The sequence below is a fragment of the Labrus mixtus genome, chromosome 10, assembly GCF_963584025.1.
Source record: "Labrus mixtus chromosome 10, fLabMix1.1, whole genome shotgun sequence".
Taxonomy (NCBI): Eukaryota; Metazoa; Chordata; class Actinopteri; order Labriformes; family Labridae; genus Labrus; species Labrus mixtus.
The window spans coordinates 8,919,814-8,941,255 of NC_083621.1; the positions used below are offsets into that span (position 1 = coordinate 8,919,814).

At 39.3% G+C, this 21,442-nt stretch overlaps 1 protein-coding gene across 1 annotated transcript in view; it reads right to left on the minus strand.

Annotated features, from left to right (window-relative positions):
* The window catches only part of mid2 (midline 2), a 131,706-nt gene that overhangs the window by 99,472 nt on the left and 10,792 nt on the right, over positions 1-21,442 (minus strand). Inside the window, exon 2 of the mRNA XM_061047975.1 lies at positions 1,236-1,323. The gene's annotated coding sequence lies outside the window, so the exon portion shown is untranslated. The remainder of the gene's footprint in view (positions 1-1,235; positions 1,324-21,442) is intronic.

Sequence of the window (21,442 nt, forward strand, 5' to 3'; positions counted from 1 at the left end):
CCCTCCATTAAGCCTGTCAAGCCTTAGGGAGACAACTGCTCAATAGAAAGCATATCACTTAGAATCAATGTTGAATGACTGAACTAACATTATGTCTATTAAAGATCCCCTCTAATGGGATGAGACACAAGTCAATAAAGCTTGTACCACCTGAAAAACTCATAGGGCTGCATCTGTAAGCTGCACCATACTAATGAGACAATGTGTCTGCCTGGGGAATAAAGTGAGTCTCTGCAATAAAAATCTTTTGACCCACTTTTGGAAAATGGAATATTTTCTTTCTCGAAATGAACTGTGCAAGGAAAAGTCTTGCTATTAGGGTATGCTAACAATTCATTCCATTATAAACTATTCTTTAACGTTAAAGGAGTGCAAATTGAAGTGCACACGCAGCCTGTATGTCAATGTTATCTTTCAGCACAAATACAGGGAGCTTTTAAGAGCCATAGTGCTCATCCAGTAGAGGAGGTTAAGTTATTCAAGCCCCAGTCAGAAGGATATACACTTGGAAAAGCAGTCTTAAAAGCCAAGAGGCTGACGTGGCAGTGGACCTCAGCCATGCAATCCAACAAGTGCATTATGTCTCTGCTCAGTGGAGGGGCTGAGGTGGCTGTGCGGCTTCACATGAGCCAAATATTATCAGCTGCAGGTGACAACGGAGGCAGTTAATGGCCATCATAAACATATCTAACCAACACTACAGAGCTGTTAGTTAGCATTACATTCATAGTTTTACGGCTATATGGACATCCAATCTAACAATGCATATGAATGCTGACAGCTAAAAATGATTTAATATAATAGGAATGTGTATTTCACCATTCATTGACCACTTTTCAGATGGAAATCTTGCGTTCTCTGATTCAACACTTTGCTTACATCCACAACTGTTGAGTGTGGAGCTGAGGTGATGTCGAGTGTCATGTAGAAAAAAAGGACGGATCACAAACTAAAAGGGCATCTGATGCTGTTTTGGAAATGAAGATCTCACATGGGCATTCTCTTATAGAGAGAATGCTTTTTTTTCCCGACCAAAACATAAAAGAAAAGCTAGCTTAGTTATAAATTATTAAAAACATTTTGGTCAACGGTCTCCCACTTGGCAGAGAGGTGCTGACAGAGATGTGAGATGGGGTTATAGTGGGAGAATCAGGATCCTGCAGAGTGGAGTTAAAAATAGAGCATGAAGTGGAGGAAGGGGAGGAAGAAGAGGAGAGGAGGGGGAGGGGACTTACCTGTGGGCTTGGAGGCAGCCTAGTAAGCACTGAGCTGGCACCACTATGGACGACAACAGGCTGGTGAGCGAGACGGAGAGAGCGTGACCTAGAGAGATGAGGAGAGAGACAGACAGAAAGAGAGAGAGAGAGAGAGAGAGGTAGGAAAGGGACAAATAAGAGAAAAAGGAGAACAAATTTTAAAAGCCTGACAAGTCATAATGAACCCAAATTGAAAGGGGAGGGGGTGGTAATGAGAAAACAAGTCAGCTTACCATGACGCCCCATGTTTGAATATAAACAGACCATTATTTCACAGTAGGCTGCGGATGGGGGCAATGATTAGCAACAATAAGGGACAGATTCACTAGTTGAACGGAAAAATGTGTCATATACTCACAAACACTCACAAACTTGGTGTAATAATATACAGTCCTGAGTTGGGGTTTGCATGAATAACTCTTCATCAGAAGACGCTTGCTTTTGTACGTCATAAAGAGATGTCACTATTAATTTCATGCTGTTTCATAAACAGCTAAAACACTCTGGAACTTGAATAGATTAAGCATATTTAATTTTTGGAGACATGGATAGTAAATAATTCAAGTTTGTGTTTGTGTGTGTGTGTGTGTGTGTGTGTGTGTGTGTGTGCATACAGTAAACTGCATGCCCTCTTGCCCCATTTGGACTGTCCTTGTAAACGAACAAACACACCTGTAGCCCTGTCACTCTTATAGACACAGCCATACATGTCCTCACATTCTTTTTATTGACATTTGTATTTGTGTTACAGTTTTGGTTGACTTATTGACTTTTCTGTTTTTGGATCCTTGCGCCCACTTAGCAGTCAATTTGATTATTCTGGGATCAATATGACAACCTGCTCATGTATATTTAAAAATGGTGAACATAGTTTAGACTTCTGGAACCAACATGAGTCACCATAACTAAAAAAAAGAAAAAGAGAAGAAACCAATATTTCCTCATAACAATCAATTCAGCCATCAGTTGAGAAGAATCCTTCAAAACACCATTTTCAGAAAACTCAAGGTAAATCCTTCAATGTTTTATAAAATTGCTCAGATTTTGTATCAGGAATAACAACATTTCAAGTCAAATCATGCCGCAGAGAGGCTTCGGTGCAACAACAGAAGAAAGCCAAACAGCGGGAAAAGGAGGCAGACAGAAGAAGCTCCATTATGGACAATCAGTGCATTGTTTACTCAAGGGCCAGCCAGGTGCAGTTTACATTTTTGTCAAAGTGAAATCATTTGAGAAAACAGAACATATCATTTGGTCCCTAATAAACTATTGTTCCCAACTGGTTCAGCAGGGATTGAAATGAGTCATCAACAACTGACAGAGAGGAACACTTGTGTCGAGCAGACGTACAGAGAATACCTCCAGACTGTAACAAATCAATACCTGGAGAATGTGGGTTTGGAGTTAGCACCAACAACTAAGAGTGTTTTGTCACACTTAGGCTTTTTGATGCTGGTGAAGAAGTATAGATATATCGGTATTTTTTAGTAAATTACTTGTTTTTTGTTAAAGCCTTTTTTTTTTTATAAAACCAACTAAATGACCTGAATGAAGTACATCACAAAAGAGGAAAAGTTATAACAATTGTGAGGTACATCAAAATGTTCCTGCTTGGGTAGAATGTATTTCCTGATTCACAACAATTTGAGTTGAATGCCGAGTTCTGACCTGATTTCAGAAGAGATGTGCCACTAAAATGATGAGAAGCCGAACTGAGCACAATTGAGTGATCACTTAATTTACGTCTTTTTAATTAGGGTCTATTTGCTGCACACTGATAATGAATTATGGGTATAAGTCACTCAGAAAACATTGTTTAATTTCCAATACAGCTCATTATTTTGCATATAAACTCCATGTGCTAACAAAACCATGATTAATTGTGAACTCAATGAGCTGAGTTGTTGCCAATCTCTCCACCTTTGTCGTCCAGCATCATTGTCTCTAAATCACTGATGTGCATCAATTGGACATCATTTACTGTTATAGCCGTCCAATAACAAATAAAAATTATGAGTGGAAAACAGACCTGTCAATGGATTACAAAGAGGGGAAGCAACTTTACAGCATCTGAGAATTCCAAGTCAACAGAGAAAGAACGAGAGAGAGAGAAATAAATGTAAATCTCAAATTGATTTTAAATACATTGTGTAGTAAGTAACTGCTCAATAGAAAGCTAATAACCTTGTGTAGTAAGGTTGTAAGAAAGACAAGCCTCAAACTCATTCCAGAGTTATTGAGAAAGTAGTAAATCTACTACCATTTTCAATAAGCTCTATATTCATTGGTATTAAAAATCTGAAGTTTCAAGAGGTGTACACTCAAGAAGTCTTTATGATAAATAATCATTGGCTCTGCATAAAAGCACAATTTGTTTCTTACACTGGATGTTATTATCAGACTATGTTACTTGGGATTAGTGTTAATACCAGCATGCATTAACCATCTGCTACTGCTAAATAATGACAGCTGAGCATGGTCTATTTAAGCTTTAATATCTATAAGCAGATGTACAAAGAAAATAAGTCAACAAGTTCATTTTCTAATAACTTGAAGCCATTGCACAGACATGGATAAGACAAATGCTATATGTTTCTGTACACAGTACCTTGTGATTTTTGGTATTGAATTGTTTTTCTTCATTTTAAATTTTAACATAACTGCATCAAAAGACCTTTAAAGTTCAAGTTCAAATCAAAACCGAAACACCTGACACTTGAATGAAATACTTTGACTGTTAAAACTTGCATTTCTAAGCAGTGTATGATGAAAACATTTCATAACTAGCCATTTGAAGACAATGGAAGGTTCTGCTTTATTAAACTTGTTAGAGGGATACTTTACTGATTTGAGAAACCTCCCTTCACCTCCTTCAATACATTAAAATGAAAGCCCATCTTGAGACAATGATGACTGAGATGCCAGTTTGTTGAATGAATACATATATTTAGATCTCTCAGCATGTTCCCAAACTGATCATTGATGAAAGTCACATGTTCACGGTCATTCTCAAGAAGCTGGAAAATAGTCATGTTCAAACTTCAGGAGTCAGGAGTTAGTATGTTGGAAAGAATTGGATTGAAATACAAAATAATCATGTTTGCAGCAAAATGTATCAATCTGCTCAAACATTGCCCCCACAGCAATGTCAGAACTGGACACAAGCTAAACTGCTTGGTTCTGCAACAGGAGCGAAATGATTATGAAAATGATGATTTTCATCCATTCAGACATTTCTTGCAATGTCAGCAGATTAGGAGAGTAGACCAGACATTTCTCTTCCCAAAAACATCTTGCAGCTGCTCCTGGGGGATTCTTAAACTTTCTTAAGTCAGATGAGATATATAATTCCTTAGGCATGTTCGAGTAATGCTTTGGGATCTCTTAGCAGTTGGATGTGCCAAGAAAACTTCCAAAGACTTCCCAGGAGGGGTCTTTATCAGAAACCCAAACCACCTAAACTAACTTCTTTCAAGGAAGGAGCAGTGGTTAAACTCTCTGAGCTCTGAAGTCACTCAGCTTGTCGTGTCAGCTTGTTAAATCTCAGTCTTTTGGTCAATGTTTAAAGACCCTGACCGTAGGTGTGAACGTTAACTCCAAAAATTAGGAGCCTTGCATACAAATTACATCTGCAAAGAACCAGAACAGTGACTGTGCTTTGAAATGCTTTGAGATTTCCTGAATGGAAACAGGTGTGGCAGTGAAATCCAGGGTCAGCATTTTAATGCATAGATGTGACCTGTGAGGTTGCTCTCACTTAGTCGACAAATACTGCATGGGACTTGGAAACAAGTTTGACATCAACCAGTGAACAAGTATAAAAAACTGAAGGGATTGTTAAAGTCTCAGAGGTAATACAAGGTTTAGAGTTTTCATTTTGGGGCTTTTAATAACTTTATTAGATACACAGGACAGTGGAAAATCAGTGAGAGAGAGAGTGGGGAATGACATTCAGGAAAGGAGCCACAGCTGAGACTTAAAACCGGGCCGCATGCTTACATGAATACAGCCTCTATACATGGGGTGCACAAACTACCCACAAGGCCACCGGTGCCCCAACACTCAAGTGATGATGATATATGAGGTGATAAATATTCCCTAACTTTAATAGCAATCTGTCAGAGGCACTGGTTTAACAGCAAAACTCTCAAATGAATTATTTTCCCCTAATAAGCCCGTGATAATTGTGAGAAAACAAAAGCCAACCATGTGTGGCTGATATGTGTTGAGCATCAACAAACCTTGAATAAAAATCATTTCTGACCTCAAACTGCTTTTTGCTGCCATGAAATTTCAAAAACTTGTTCATGAATATCTCTCGAACTCTTATGCTGCTGGCACTTCTACACTTTCATCAGGCAAAGGACTGAGCACAGTTAAGTCCAACTCAAGAGAGAAACTTCAAAATGACTCCTACCCAAGACTGCCAATATTTGAATGAATATAATGATGTATATATATAAAGTTCTATCATATGTTAATTAAGGAAAGCCAGCTGACTCGTAGCTCAAAACTAAAGAGTTCTTTTCCCCGACTCACAACCACAGTTTCCTGGATTTGGTCAATGGGATCCGCCTAGTACAACCACAGTCCTTTACTGTTGGCTAGCAAACAGACATTAGCTGTCTTTCAGTTTTTAGTAACGACTTTCTGTTACGTCTAGATGCTAGGATAGGGATCCCTTTCTGGTCTCTAACCCACTAACTACTTGACAAACAACATTAAATATTCCATCAACACCTCATCCATCTTGATCAAATTAAAATTGCTTTGTTTTCTAGCCCATCGTGAATCAATTTTTAATGTGACAAAAGGGAGGATCTCACACAGATAATGTCAGTGGTGCAAAGCACACAGGCTAATGAGTTTTGAGCCCAGCTGACACTGTTTGGCTCAAATAAAATGCAAAGGACAAGAGTGATGACTGGCTCACTTTATTCAATTATCCTGCCTGAATGGAGGCTGTCGCTACGCGCGGTCAATTCATTCATTTTTACATAAAGACAATAAATTAACTGTCACTGCGTTGATGCAATGGAACAGATTAAGACACAAACTATCAATATTTTTCCAGATAAGCACTAGCATGAATTATCTTCTGGGTTCACCACCAACGTCATAAATACTTAGAGCCAGAAAATAGTTTTGCACAAATCAAAAGAAATACAAGGGGAAAAAAGAGTGCTTCATCTTTATCTTCTATTTGGCATGATGTCAGAGGCTTAAGCCAGAGCTAATCTTGTGGTTACTTTTGTGACACAAACTTTTCTGTCTTGGGGCAACTGTTTTATGAGTAAGGGCGTTGGTTGCATTTTCCAGAATTAGCTCAGCACACACAACACACACATCCATGCTCATTATCAGCTACACCACAACATACAGGGGCCACTTTGTATCGCCAGGGAAAGTCACACATCCTCGCCTTGTTTCCTGGTATGACCTCACTCACAGCAGAATACAAACATTGTACGTCAACCACGACAGTTTTTTTCCTAGCAAGCGGAAAGCTACTTTTTAAACCCCGTGATGCTTTTTCTGTCCAAAATCTGGCCTTTCTGGCAGGAGCAGTTTTTCATATCAAACACGACTATAAATGCATTCTGGAACAACTACTAGTAAATAACATCCACAAATAAGTGTCCTGTATTAGATCTGTTTGCATGAAAATATTATGACTGCCGGTTAAGTGAGCTCCTATTTTATCACAGAACTTTCTGTGTAGTCAAGAGAGAAAATAATTCCATTAAAGTGCAAAACGGCCTTCTGTCTTTAGTAGACACTTCAATAGTCTCACATAATGAAAGCTACATTTATGGGCCTATTTTTTAACAAGATGCAACGTTGTGAAATCAAAACTGTTTGGTATATTCATTTGTTACTTATACAAACTGAATTACAAGCCAACTGAGCCTCATTGTCTTTAGAACTAAATAAAAGTTTATTAGAGTTTATACATATAATGTGTCAAAGAATGAACAGTATGAACAATGTGCATTTTTAAAAAAAAATACGGCATTGTATGTATGAGTGAGTTGTAGTCACACCTGGCACTTCGGTTTGACATTTCAGTAAATTACATTCGGAGTTTAGCGCTGTAAAATTAATGAGAGGGACTCAGTGATTTAATGAACTTGGACTGTATAGTGTGCTCTCGTGGCTCATAACTAACCTCCTCTGTAATGGGGCTCCGGCAATGTCCAGGTCTCAGTCCCTGCGTGAGTTTTCAAAAAGGCTGAACCTCTCACCTTAATAACTGTCGACTTTTTCCTCCTCAGCTGGATGCACTTTTAATTATCAGCTCCAAGGCTTTCTGTAGCATCTGTACTCCGAGGAAGGTGCTCACCTTTTGACTAAGAACCTCCAACTTTACAGAGTTGGCTCAAAGTCAGGCTCAGAATCTGTTTGCATTGCTGAATTCAGCCACACAGCACCAGAACTGCAGGATCCTTTTACTGACTGTGCAATCTTTAGCCTGGCTGCTAAACTTATAACCAGCACAGCTTCTATGATGATCTTTTAGCAGCAGAGTGCCCTGACGAAGCCAACAAGTACGACATATGACAAATAATGACATCCTGGATGAATTTGTAGATACAGTAACTGTCCCCAGTTTAGCTTACTGTGGACACATTTGTAATACTGATGAATAAATCCTCTGCCATATTTTTCATTTTGTGTTCGAGCAGTTTGACCTTGAGAGGTCGCTTGGGAGAGCAGCTTTAATGCTAAGCCGGCTGTAAAAGTCATAAATCTTTTCAGTATCAGCCTCTCAAATAGTGTACCTATCACAGGGCCCCTTGGAAAATTACAGCACAGGCACCTGTTTGACTCCACCTTTGACTCCACCTCCATCAACAATGAGATAATAATCCTTGTGACAGATCTTATCAGAATCTGATGCGTCAGACTGATGCAGAGGACTTCCTTGGAACAAACAAAAGCCTAAACAAGCTGCACAAACAGAGTGTTGTTGTTCCACTGCTGCAGAATGGGCATATTTCTGTGGTTAAACCAAACACACTGCAACAATGGATTTCTACCAAGCAGCTGTTCTTTTCCTCCCTGCTCAAACTCATCGGGGCATCACTTTCCCAGAGACGACTTTCCTCCAACAGTGCCTGAATGAGGTATCAGTTTATAGAAGTGCTTCTTAAATTAGTCTAATTTGAGCTGTCAAACTGCTTAGTGCACATAATGACTGCACACAAACAAGAGAACTGTACAAATGGATATGTGAATCTTTAACAATATCTTGAAAATAAACATTTTATAGAATAATATACTATTTGATGCCGTGTTTTCTTGAAGTGTTGATCATATTTTTCTCAGAAAAAGCAGCTGGGTGTGTTATTTTACATTGTCTGTGGAGGGGGTCACATGTAGGGGAACAATAGTCGTCTTAAAAATAAATTGTCTCTTTACAAAAAATGCGAGGTCAATCCAACCAATGTGTGATGAACATAGCCCACATTTTTGAGCCTAAAGGTTATGATTTTGGTCATCCCAATTTCGTTGTTGTTTTGTTTGAGCCATTACTTCACACATACTTCTTGTACGAGTTAGTACAATAAACTGCACATTAAGACAACTTTTATTTCCAATATTTGCGTCAAAAAGCCCCAACACCATAATCAGTAAAAAAAAAAAAACACACACACACACCCGCTGTGACCTATTTAAATCATACCCCCCACCCCATCTCACCCCACAGCTGTAAAGGATAGGTATCATGTTTGATTTGTTTGTAGAGCAGGGCATATTAACATCACACCTGATGGGGACTGACTCTTTTTATGAGCCAGCCTCCAGTGGACACTTACGGAACAGCAATTTTTTGGCATTTCTGCATTAGATTCATTTTCCAGTCTCTTGGGTTGCTGACTTGCTCCACAACTATTATGTGATGGAGTCTGTGTATATAATTTATTTGCCTAAAGTTAGCATTTACTAGCTGCTAAAGGCTACTCATGGTCAAACACTTGAAACAGTCAACATCCTTGTCACTTTTATTAATATTAAACTATGCTTTTTACCAAACCTCTGACTACAAGCTCAGCATTCTATCTTTGTGTTACCACCGCCAGTGTAATCACTGTGGGAGATTTTTAGGAGAAGGTATACTATAAAAACTGCTTTATATGTCAAACCCTCAGAAACTGAGTCTCACCCTCCCTTACTCGAACTAAACTTGAATCATCAAGGCTAGTGGGACTGTAGAAATGCACCCCAGGTGTAAAGCCCACACATAACCAGCATGGTTTAACTGGCAGAGCAATGCATGTTCAGCAGATTATCTTGCACGGTTAGCCTATGTTTTATTTAGCAGGCAACCCAGCTGGATCGGCATCTTTTAGTCGCTGTGTCAGATAATTATTAAGCCAGAGCTCATATAGTCTGTAACCACTAGGAGGAGCTGTGTATTATTAGCTGCTGGGCTGCTGAGTTATGAGAGCTCCATTCTCAAAACAAATGCCAAAGCCTCAATTACAACTTCTGGGTTATTATTTAAATTAAGCATATCTTCTCAATGTACTTTCATTTACATGACACCCTGTTACTCTGTAGCAAAACATGTTTTTTTTCTTTCTCTAAGAAAGTTTAAATGAGATGCTAACTGAACTGTTGTTACCAATTCATCTTGTGAACCCTATAACATCGAGGACTTACACATTTTCTTCATTACATTGTAATGTTTGTTTCATGTGGTGCAAGTTGGAATGAACTGTATCTCATCACAGATGAAAACATAGCCTGAATGCAACATGTTAACATAGGCTCATTTCTGTTACATTTTTAATAAGCTTCTTATTTGTGAAGAACATCTAATAGCCTTCTTTTTTGATGTGCAAACCAAGCCTTGTGCATAAAAGCAAACAACTTGTATCCCATCTTCTGAAAAACTCCAATGCTAGTGTGCTATTTAAAAAAAGGGCTCAGCTCTAAACCCAAAAAAGGGAAAGAACACAGCGAACACATGGGATTGTGAGACATAATCACACTGAGCATAGAAGTCAGATTTGGGCCAAGACTGCTTATGGGATAGACAGATGTCTAACGCTTGTGAGAGTGTAAACAGTTGCCAAAAAGTGGAACATAACAGTAAATGAGAGCTATTCTAGTGGAATACACAAGCCCACATCAAACACACCACAGGCAGGAGAAGGTTGCTGAGTGGGAGTCATCTTGTTCCTTCTGCCGTGCTTCCTGCAGCTCCGGTTTCGCTCTACTGTCTTCCTTTTGCGATCTAAATATTTTATACATAGCCTGATGTTTTGTTCGGGATGTGTCCCACTCTTTGATCAGGCAGACTTGCCATTGATTTGTTGCTGTAGCGAAGTAAGGCATCGACTGTTTCTTCACAGAGGAAGAGGCAATGAAGACAGGCTCAGTGAACAAAGACAAAATCAATAAATAATGCATCATCAGCTTGTCTTCAGCTGTTTTATCAATCATTGAAAGCACTATACAGGGCAGTCTCACAAATAAAGTGAAGCAAAACGAAGGCTGCTTTAATTTGTGTACATATTGCATTTGGTGTTCATGTTGTGATGCTGTAAAAAGCTTCCTGGGTGAAAACGTGCTGTTTATTTAATGTAAAAAAAAAAAACATGCCATCAAAGTTTGTTCAACGTCCTATATAATGCATCATAAAATGCTTTTTGTGATCTGTCAAAATCAAAAAGGGCAGTGATTATAGAACACAGATTTATGAGTCAGGGAAGATGAGCAGTGCACTATAAAATATCAGCTCATGTTGCATTTCTAAGCCAAAACCCACTGTCGCTCCTGCTTTGATGTTCAAACTACGGCCCGGCACAGCCAAGAAATGAGTGTTCTAAAAACGGGATTCTAAAAAAAAAAAAAAAAAAAAAAAAAACGGGAGCGAGAGAAAACGTTGCCGCTGCTGCTGCTTCTGCTGCTGCTGCCATAATCCTACGGGTAATCGTTACATTTGATCACCATGCATGAATATGAATGCTGTTCTCCGCGTCCTTGAAAAATCCTCCAATTTACACTCACTCGCTGGGGTGCTACATGAACACGTTCTGCACTTTCTTTCAGATCACGACAGCCATTTAAATGACTTACTCCAACCTCAAGTAAAACGAAGCCTTGTGTGAAACAGAGTCACAAGTGGCACACATTTGAATCCACTCAGTGTGGTGTTACAAAAACAGCACAAGGGAGACAAAAAAGGAGAATTGAAAAGGAGAGGGCGCCACAGATGGCTAGCTTTGTGGAGAGGTGTTTGAGCATGTTTTCAGGCTCATTTCAGTGTAATTTTCTCCCTTTATCCACGGGCACGCAGCCTGTGAAGGGGCAGAATGAGGCATGGAGCCCGGTGCTGGATGGAGAGTGGAAGGCGGAGTGGTGAGTACATGCAGGGAGAAAGAAGACGTGACAGGGTTTGGGAAAAGCTTCTGCTAATCCCTGACACAAAAAGAGAGAGAGAGAGAGAGAGAGGGGGGCAGTGTGTCTGCTTAAGTATGAACAAACAACGATACACATCACAACTTTGGATGATTTGATCTAAAAATGTGAATGAACTCTATTAGAGTAAAGAACTATTGCACTTTTGAACTGTGATGAGTCATGAGTCATTTGGGGTTTATTACATAAATTCGGAAGAAATTTAAATTTAAATTCCACCACAGCGGAAGCAGCAAATACCAAAGCGCATACCCAAATTAATTTTAACAAAAGAAAAAACAGGGGGCATTCAGTACATTAACTGAGAAATTGGATATATATAGCATTGCCTTTAAAATGTAAGTTGAAGCTATTTTCAACCATCTGTTGATAGAAGGTCATTTTAAATCTAACCAGTTTGGATATCAACATGGTGGTTCAAGAATAGATAGAGGTTTCAGGAAGAAATATTTCCTTGTAACATTTCAATGTACAGTATGGTGCTTGATCATCCTAGCTACTGTCTCCTACAAGAATTGAAAGGATTGGTCAGTTTGGCATTAATATTGTGATATTTTGATGAATAACTGATTTATATTCCTTCCATACAGATGATTTTTCGTTCACATTTTTTAAGGGAAGAAATACAATGTACATTTTGCAATGCCTTCAGTCAAGGTTGGAATCTTGCTTCGGCTCTTTGTAACATGAGCCCATTTTAGAATTAAATTCCACATCAGAGACAAAACAATGCTCAGCTGTCCCTACGCTTTTGTCCCTTTATATTGAAGATGAAACAGCATAATATTGGTGTTCAAGTGTGTGATGTCACATCGCATAACAGCATTGTGGAAGCAGAGGCATGATAACCAACAGGAAGTGGGAGCACACAAACAGCGCTGCTATAAGCCTTGCCGGCTCCAACATTATACATCACCATTGTGTCGTCTCTGTTGTGCCTTTTTTTTTTTTTTTTTTTTCCTACCTCCTCTTTCAGGGGCTAAAATACTTTATTACACATGCAGACAAGGCATAACAGGGGTGTAACTAACCCACCTTGAACTGGCAATGTTCAAAGAACCGTAGGGAGCAGCATGCCCCAAAGTGCAGTATAAAGTCATTGCTTGATCTATCATCCTATTTCACATAAACTGTAGGAAATGTCTAGCCTCTTCAAGTCGGTGGGCTCTGAGAACAAACAATACAGTACATATAGGCTCTTGTGATGTACTCCTGTTGCTCCTAAAATTAGAGGTTACTACTACAATGCCTTGTTTTCAACACTTGAAGATATAGTAAAGATATAGTGAGAGTTGCCTGGGGAGTACATGAGAATGTCTATTGAAGTGGAGAGAGTTTCAGCTGAAGTGTCAGGACTGATTCCCCTTTGGGACATGCAGCAATTAAAATGGATTCTAAAATGCCCAGCAATGACTTCACACATATGCAGTCCGCTCATAATGTGGGATTATACACGATGATACGACCGACATTGGAAACACGAGCCTCACAAGTCACAACAGTACCTGGTTCCCATGAGATAAACCAAGGACAAAGAGCCCCGAGCAAGTCTGCCACAATGCAGCCCATTACCCACCCAGTTACGTTTTTGATGTACAAGTTTCTAAAGAGCCGTTCATGAAACAGGCCCTTTGTGCAGAACAAAGTTTTACAGACAACGCTGGCACAATATCTAGTGGGTATTCCCCTGGAGTCAGGGGATGCCACATATGCACATGACATAAAAAAGGACACCAACACACAAGAACCATTCAACTAGATGTATGCAAGTCTCTGTACCATTCAAGTTAAATGTCCTCTCGCTCACACATTCATACACACTTTTTTCCATCATCTTTGCCCTCTTGTGACAGAATATGCCCTTTGTTCATGGTCTTTGAGGGAGCGTTGGGGAGCCAGGCTGCTGCAGCTTTGGGAACGGGCATGAATAAATGGACTGTCCTTCATAGCTGCATAAGGGGAGCAGCCAAACACCCAGAGCAGGAGATCTAACATCATATATCAAAGGGTCTTTTCTCAAAGTGGTTACATCTACAACTATACTCCTCGTTTAAGAGGTGGTTGCAAATATTGATGTCAAAGCCCTCATGTATTTGCACGAGCATGTGGTGGATGTATGCACAGACAGACCAGACATGTTCCTCGATGTATCAGAACCTACAAAAGAGACTCTTCTATCCGGCCAAAGGATGGGAAACCAAAGCCATGGAGAGCTACTGAAAAGGGTCTATCAGAAAAGGAAATTCATATTTAATTCACATGCTGCGGCTTCTTCAAAAGTGCTACCTACCTTGTATGCCCAGAAACATCTCCAGAACCATCTGCCCACTTTGAGTTAAATGCTCAAAGTGGGAGACTAAATTGTGTCTCGGCTACAGAATGGATAAAAGAATCCAAGGGCTTGTTCTCATTCATTTCCCCTGAAGGCCTGTTTCTTCCACAGCAGTGGCTCAGATTGGGCTGTAAGCCTCCACATGCCTGTGTCCCAGACTAGCATGTTCGAAATGTTGAAGCCATTACTTCTCATTAATACCGATGAGTCTGACCAGGCTTTCACATCACGCAATGGGACAATAGAGCTCCTCTCCAGGTTCTGGCTTACTTTGTGTTGCAGCCATATTGTGGAGGATTTTCTGTGACACAATGCCTCTGGGGTGCCATGACACCATGATTATGTTTCAGTAATCAAGGGTAGTACACCGAGTCCCACAGGCAATATAAGACTCTGTTTAGTAAGAAGTAATATAAGAACCTGAGAACAGTACATATAATTTATTATATGTACTGTTCTCAGGTTCTTATATTACTTCAAATAAATATTTATATATAATAATAGTAATATATATATATATATATTATATATATAATAAATAATTTAAACAAATCATCCCCCTGTTACACATGAACTTAAAACTATTTGTCCAAAGAAAATTCCTGGCTCTCACAAGTCTAAATTGGTGAGAAAAAAAAAAAAAAAATTGGACTGGTTTGATGTTATTTGTGATTGAGTTTTAGTTCACAGAATGGTCTAAATGCTTTTTGACTATGAATAGCTATTTTCTCTGAATAGAAGACAGTATGATCGAATCAGAGGGTCTAATCTTGGTTCTCTTGTGTCTGGATTTGGGAGAGATTAGTTCATGATAGTACTATTGATCAGACTGTCCTTAAAAAGAGAAACTCAATGAATTCTAAAAAGGCTGAGCAATAACTTGAACATAAGTAACCTGCTTGCTCCTTGTATCTACATTAATTTGTCATGCTCTCCAGAAAGGACAAATAAACCAAAGGATTTAGTCATTTTTCATGTTGAGAACAACTCTCCTTTCAAATTTTACATTTTCATCAACCACTTTGAAGCTATCTTCTCTTCTGGAATTGGATTAAACTTTGTGCTGAATTAACACCCAGTAAAGCTTAAACCAAATGTGCTTTAGTCATTTCTTGTTAGAATGGTTGGAGTTGCTTTGTCATAGTTTCTCTCCAAGGCCCTTTTCCTTCTCATCTTTAAAATACTGCTGTGCTGGCAGCTTTGCTCTCAAGACACCTTGAAGAGTGCAACTGCCTCAAGCCCTCTTCTAATAGCGATCGGTATGAGACTTTACAAATCACTTTTGCCAACAAGCCTCCCTCTTAGTAACCTGAATTCACAGTATTCTTTTGAGTGGTCTTTGACTGAAATAAAATCAATTACAAATTTGTCTTTTTCTCTGCTAGAAGCTGATATGCTGTTTCTTTGTCGCAGTGTCACTTCCAGTGGTCTTTGTTGTGGGCTTAACGGCCATCATCAGTCCACACACACTGGCAGACGACTCTCTTGACTGTGAAGTGCTCTAATTAGTGTGGGTAAACACAGGAGCTGATAATCAGGTGCTTGTTTAGAGCTAATAGAGCTGCCTCTGGGATTGATCTGTTATCTTTGTTTGAGAAAGGGTCAGCTAGAGGCAAAACCAAAGCATTTCAAGTGCAGTTTGGATGACTGAGGCTTTCGGGGTGAGCTGAACGCAAACAGCTCAACGTTTCACTCCGAGTTTACCCGGAAAGGTTAGGTGAGCTTTATGTGAGAAATCATCAGGTAATACTCAGGAAAATTCACCATTCATTTAAATCCTTCAACTGGCACAAAACCAAAGACTCTATGCACACGACCAGTGCTATCTCCATGCACTTAATGAAACCGCTTCATTATGTTTTCTTTTCACCAGTATGCTCCTCTCCACTCTCTTGTTGATATTGTGATCGTGTCAAAGTACAGGTAGCATTAATATAAAGGCAAATATTCTCATTATAGTGTAGCGGACTCTGCTGCTTTGTCTCATGGGATTTTGATGAAACCAAATCCGGTTGTGAATACTAATAACAATGTAAGCTACCTAAGTAATGCTTCTGACCAGGGTCAGCTTTGACAAACTCAATGAGCTCACCAATGATGCATTTTGACAATATTACACCATAATTATTAGATGTCTTTTTCAGTGCATTTTAAGATTTGGCCAGGCATGCTTTTTTTTAATTCATCTCTTGACATATTGGAACTCAGAATGCTTAAAGCCGCATCGAAGCAAAGGCCGGCTAGATTGCATCGATTATTACTGAGAGGAACCATATGGGAGAGAAGAGAGGAACGCAGGACGGGTAAAAGTGAAAATGAGGGCGAAGAGGGAGCAATGGAAGTGATGAAAGTAAGAATTGAAATCTAAAAATCAGAAGATAACACAGGAGTGAGGATGAAGAGAGGACAAATAAGAAGAGCAGAGGAGTGAGCATCCTCTCTTTGGAGAGGAAGTCTAATCTTGAAAATTGAGCAGATTAAGTTTATGAAAAATACATTTATGACTTCTTCCTTAGCTGAGGAAGCAGCCTGCATACACACTCACACAAGGTTAAAAACACCTTGCATTACAGCCTCTTTTGCAGGAAAAACATCCATCAGTAATACCCTCAAAGCTATTGTTGGTATGGTTTGATAATCAATTTGTATAACTGTTAGAGCTAAACCAACAATCCTCAGTGTGCAGTGAAATAGAGAGTAAATTAAACAGAAACGTGCTACATTGCTAAAGTAGGAACACACACATACACACACAAACACAGAGAGATCGACTGATTCTTATTTTCCTCTTTGAAAAACATAAATATGCCTTCTTGTTGTCTTCTCCACGAGACACAACACACTCCTAGTGATACTGTGTGAATGACTGAGAGAGAGAGAGAGACAGAGAGAGAGAGAGAGAGAGAGAGGGATAGAGAGAGAGGGAGAGAGAGAGACACAGAGAGAGAGAGGGAGAGAGGGGCACTGAAATTTCTCAGGGATTATATATCCATAGTGCCATCTAGTGTCTCCTGGAAAAAACACACACAACGCCACATGAGAATGCAGCTGTGATTGTGGATGGTTTTCAGAGAAAAACTCATCCCTGCAACACATTAAATCATCTGGCATTCAATAAATAATTTCTATGTCTGATATTTCTTTTTAAACTCTCCACAGTGTGTCATTATTTTTTTTTAAATCCATATTCCTTATAAAGAAGAATAATAAGTCTTGATGTAACTCCACTTTTATATAAAACTTTGCACACAACAGAGTTGATCCAAAGTGCTGAACAGCGCAGCTGACAAACTCAAACTGTGTTTACACTCCATAAATAAAGAATGGAGGCCTAAAAGCAGAATCAGAAAGTAAACACGAGATAAAACATATTAGAAGCAACTGTTGTTACTTTTAAAGGGAGATCAATGTTAATTTTCATCTGAGATAAACTGCATTTTTACATAAATAACACTTTAGCAAAAATGATTAATATAATGATTACAATAAGATTGACGAGGTTACTTGGTGGCATGGCTTTAAAATAAACAGCTACAGTAACCAAACATGTATAGGTAAATTATGAATTCTATGTCTTTTGCCTCTTAACGTTGTTTTTCATAACATACATTTATTTTCATTTCTGTACAGAAAAAAACTTGACTAATCAATTAAAACCTCAACGCACAAGATGCAGCCAGAATGTAAGTCATGATTTTAATTATTTCGGCACGGTACTGTCAGAAAATCCGAAAAATATTTTCATTAAAAAGGAAAGGAATGCTCCTTTTAACCTAAATTTGAGAGCAACACGTCAAATAAGAACATCTTCTGAGACTGCACGTACACAAACATGTAAACATGCCTACACAGGTTTGTACAATGTGCACTAAACCAAAGGGTTACATAAAGACGCCACCTATAGCAGTAAAATAAAACACACAGTCCTGATGGAGCAGAGAAACCGATAAAGTCTCCACATTCTGCTTTTTGTCCTGTGCAGTATTGAATAGCAAGGCTATAGGAGCTGTTGGTGCTGAAATTCAATACAGGCTGGCGGGCAGCAGCCTTGTCCCGCCAATGCATTATGAAACAGGCCTCTGCTAAGGAGTACAAGCACCACAGCTCTGCATGTCAATGTGTGTGTGTGTGTGTTAGTATACAGCATGCTGCTGACGATATTATGGCTTATGGGGGCACCTATTGTGAACCAAACTGTCCGTCTTCCTATACCAATGTCCTTTCTGCTCGTCTGCTTCTCCCTCCATCTGTTTCATCTCTCTCCTGTCCTCCAGGCTGCAGCACTATCCTGCATCTACTCCACTCTACTTCACCTGTCCCATCCTAGATTTCAATTACTTTAATGGGAATGCTGTTTGCAGAAAATTAAACATTTCTCACTCTGACTGCACATGATAAAAGCTATATCTCTGATCTATAGTCTTGTAAAAAAAAAAACGTTCTTACTTCATTAGAAACTTTTATAAACCGCAACCACTATCCATCTTTAGACAGTAAAAGTCAACCATGTATTGGAGATATTACCATCACTGGTGTTGTGGATAGAATTGGTCACGGGTTTCCTTGCTCATCAGGAGCTATTGACTGCACCTGCGATCTCCGTCAGTTGATTGCTGATGACAATCAGCTGGGTGCAGTTGGCTTTTTGTGTTTTCTTTAGAATGAAAATCTCCGTTGTGTGTGTGTGTGTGTGTGTGTGTGTGTTTTTGAAAACTTTTTTTTTTCAGTCATTCGTGACTCCTTCCACTCTGTTCATTTCCTCTCACTTCTCTTTTGTTTTGGCTCCAATTTATGTCTGTCTATCATTTTGATAGAATCAGTGGGTGTTTTTGGAAGGCTATGTTCTTCTGCCACCTTTAAGAAACCCAAGGCCTACTTATTTTGTAACAAGTGCAGTGTTTTGTAAGTTCCCCATGTCACGTCCCCTGTCATTCAGATTTTGCTTTCCTGATCCTCAATTTTTGGGGGTTCAGTGAATGGCAAGCGAGTGTGTTTTTCCTTTTAATGCATTCTTACAATTAGATTTGGTGTCACTACAGCTTCTGCTGTGACATGTGGAAACTTCTTTTTTTTTATACTGCTGTCTTTTCAATTGTTAGGTGGAACCCGAAATGGGTCACAGCAGTCATGTTTCTGATTGAAATAAAACTCAAAGTTGTTTCAGTGGAGCTTATAAAAACTCCAGTTTGATTCTCTGGCTGGATTTCTGTTTTTGCTCCAAGCTTCGAGACATTTTAAGCTCTCCCTTCCCCTCCCTTAAGTTTTCCTAAACATCTTGAAAGAGATTTTTAAAAAGTAATTAATTATAAGCATCTCCCCTGTCACCGGAGATCAGTGTGAGAGACGGAGAATAAGACTGCATCCCTTGTGGCTTTGCACTGATTGGTAAACAGAAAAATGCTACCCTAATTCAAGAACAAAAGTATGGTGTCACATCAGGGGATATTTCATAATCTGTTTGAAAAAAAGTGAAGCAAAAACATTCTTCCAAAAGAGGCTGGAGAGGAAATGTGTGAAAACGTTATCCGAGTATAACATCAAACTTTCATGTGCAAGGGGAGGCTGAGAAGAACTGGAGTGAAATACAGGAGAAGATCTGACAGGGAGGGAAATCTTTCTTGATCTGTTCAGATGGATTCACCTTGATAAGTATCGATCTTTCAAAACATGTAGAACACAATCCAACCATATCATCTTTTCATTGTAACTGTTGGTGAAGTTAAACTGAACACAATACATATATAAAAGTAACTGAGCTTTTACAATTTGGGCTTGGACTTTTGAAAAGGCTCCCCATTCAAAAAAGGCCATGGAATTCTCTCATTTTGTCTTTTTTTGTTGCAGTATAGCCAAGTTTTAATGAATCATTTTACAGGAATTATCCAACATTTCAAGATTTAGATAGGCTACCCTTTGTGCTAAAATAGATGAGAAAATTGATAGACAAATGTGAAGCTATACAGCCGGAAAACCAGCGTTACTTAGCATTACATGAAGGAGGCTAATTGTGTATAAAGAACTCACATTTCAAGAACCAATAGGCCTATAAGCTTACATTTTGAACATGTGAATATATATCACTCTCATTTTCACCTTACATGTAGTCAGTCTATGAAAACTAAAGAGTACCTTTGCATGATTTTCAGCTCAAAAAAACTCTTAATTTATCTTGTACTTGAGTCAGTAAAGAAACTATTTTTAGCCTCAGCCTGAATGGGATTATTTAAGATGCTGTCTCTTTAAGGTCCCCCTCCCCACGTGCCCACTTTCTTCTGATTGGCTGGCTCCCTGGAAGCCTTCCAGAGGGGCAGAACACTGCAGGGTTGCTAGGGGAGGGCTGCTCAGAGCTTATAGAACAGCTAATGAAAATGGCTCTACCTGCCTACATAGAGGCTTGAAGCCACCTCGATTAAAGTCTTCAGGAACTCTCGTGTGTTAGCAAAACAAGCCGCTCTGCAGACTTATCCAGTGATACTCCAACATTTGTTTACCTCGTGATCTGAAACTTAGCCAACGTTTCATATGGCCATCCAGCATTGAAACACTACAGGTGAGTTTTAAAATGGGGATCAGCATAAGGGCCTGTGTCCACAGACGGTGCTTTTTGCGATAGAAGCGCTCACGACCTCCGTTTTGTAACGCTTCTCACCAGCGCTCATTGTTGCTAGGTTACGAAAGTTAACTTCCACTTCCCCCCGTAACCTGTGTTTTAGATAGCTCCGTGTGCTTAATATTTGTTTAAATCCAAAGAAATGTCATGACATGAAAACAATGTAAAGTCATCAGCAGCAGCACTAGAACTGAAAATTGTACCATTGAAAAGATGAGTCAGACTAGCATCTTCTCCACCGTAGTTGTTGACAAAGCTGAGGTTTTAAGTCCCGCCCTGTCTTAATTCAGGGAGACGTGAGATTGACAAGCGCTGCGCTGTTTCAATGGTGGAACTGTTTTCAGCTGAGAGCACCTAGATAGCAGCGACAAAGAACAGCTGACGCCGAGGGCATTTTTGCGCTCAGGGAGCTGAACGATAAAAACGCTGAACTACATTGGTTTGGTCTCGAAAACAAGCGCTGCCAGCACAAAAAGCGCTGTCCATGGACACAGACCCTAATAGCAGAACGGTTATGTTTTTACAGACAAGTATATAAAATTTACAATAGAGTAATGATGGAGGTGTTGATAATAGAACTTTGTGATCTTACACAGCTTCATCTAACACAGTGCAAAAAATATACATATTTCACCAGTTGGAAAAGGTTGGCAACATCTTTAAATATATATAGTCCCAAGGAAAATCTTGTCTTATGTGAAACATTTACCACCTTATGAGTTGGCAGAGATATCTTGCTGCCTCTGGGCTGCAGTCTTATTCAAAGCAGTGAAGATCTAATTACAAGGCAGCAGCACAGGGCCACATACTGTA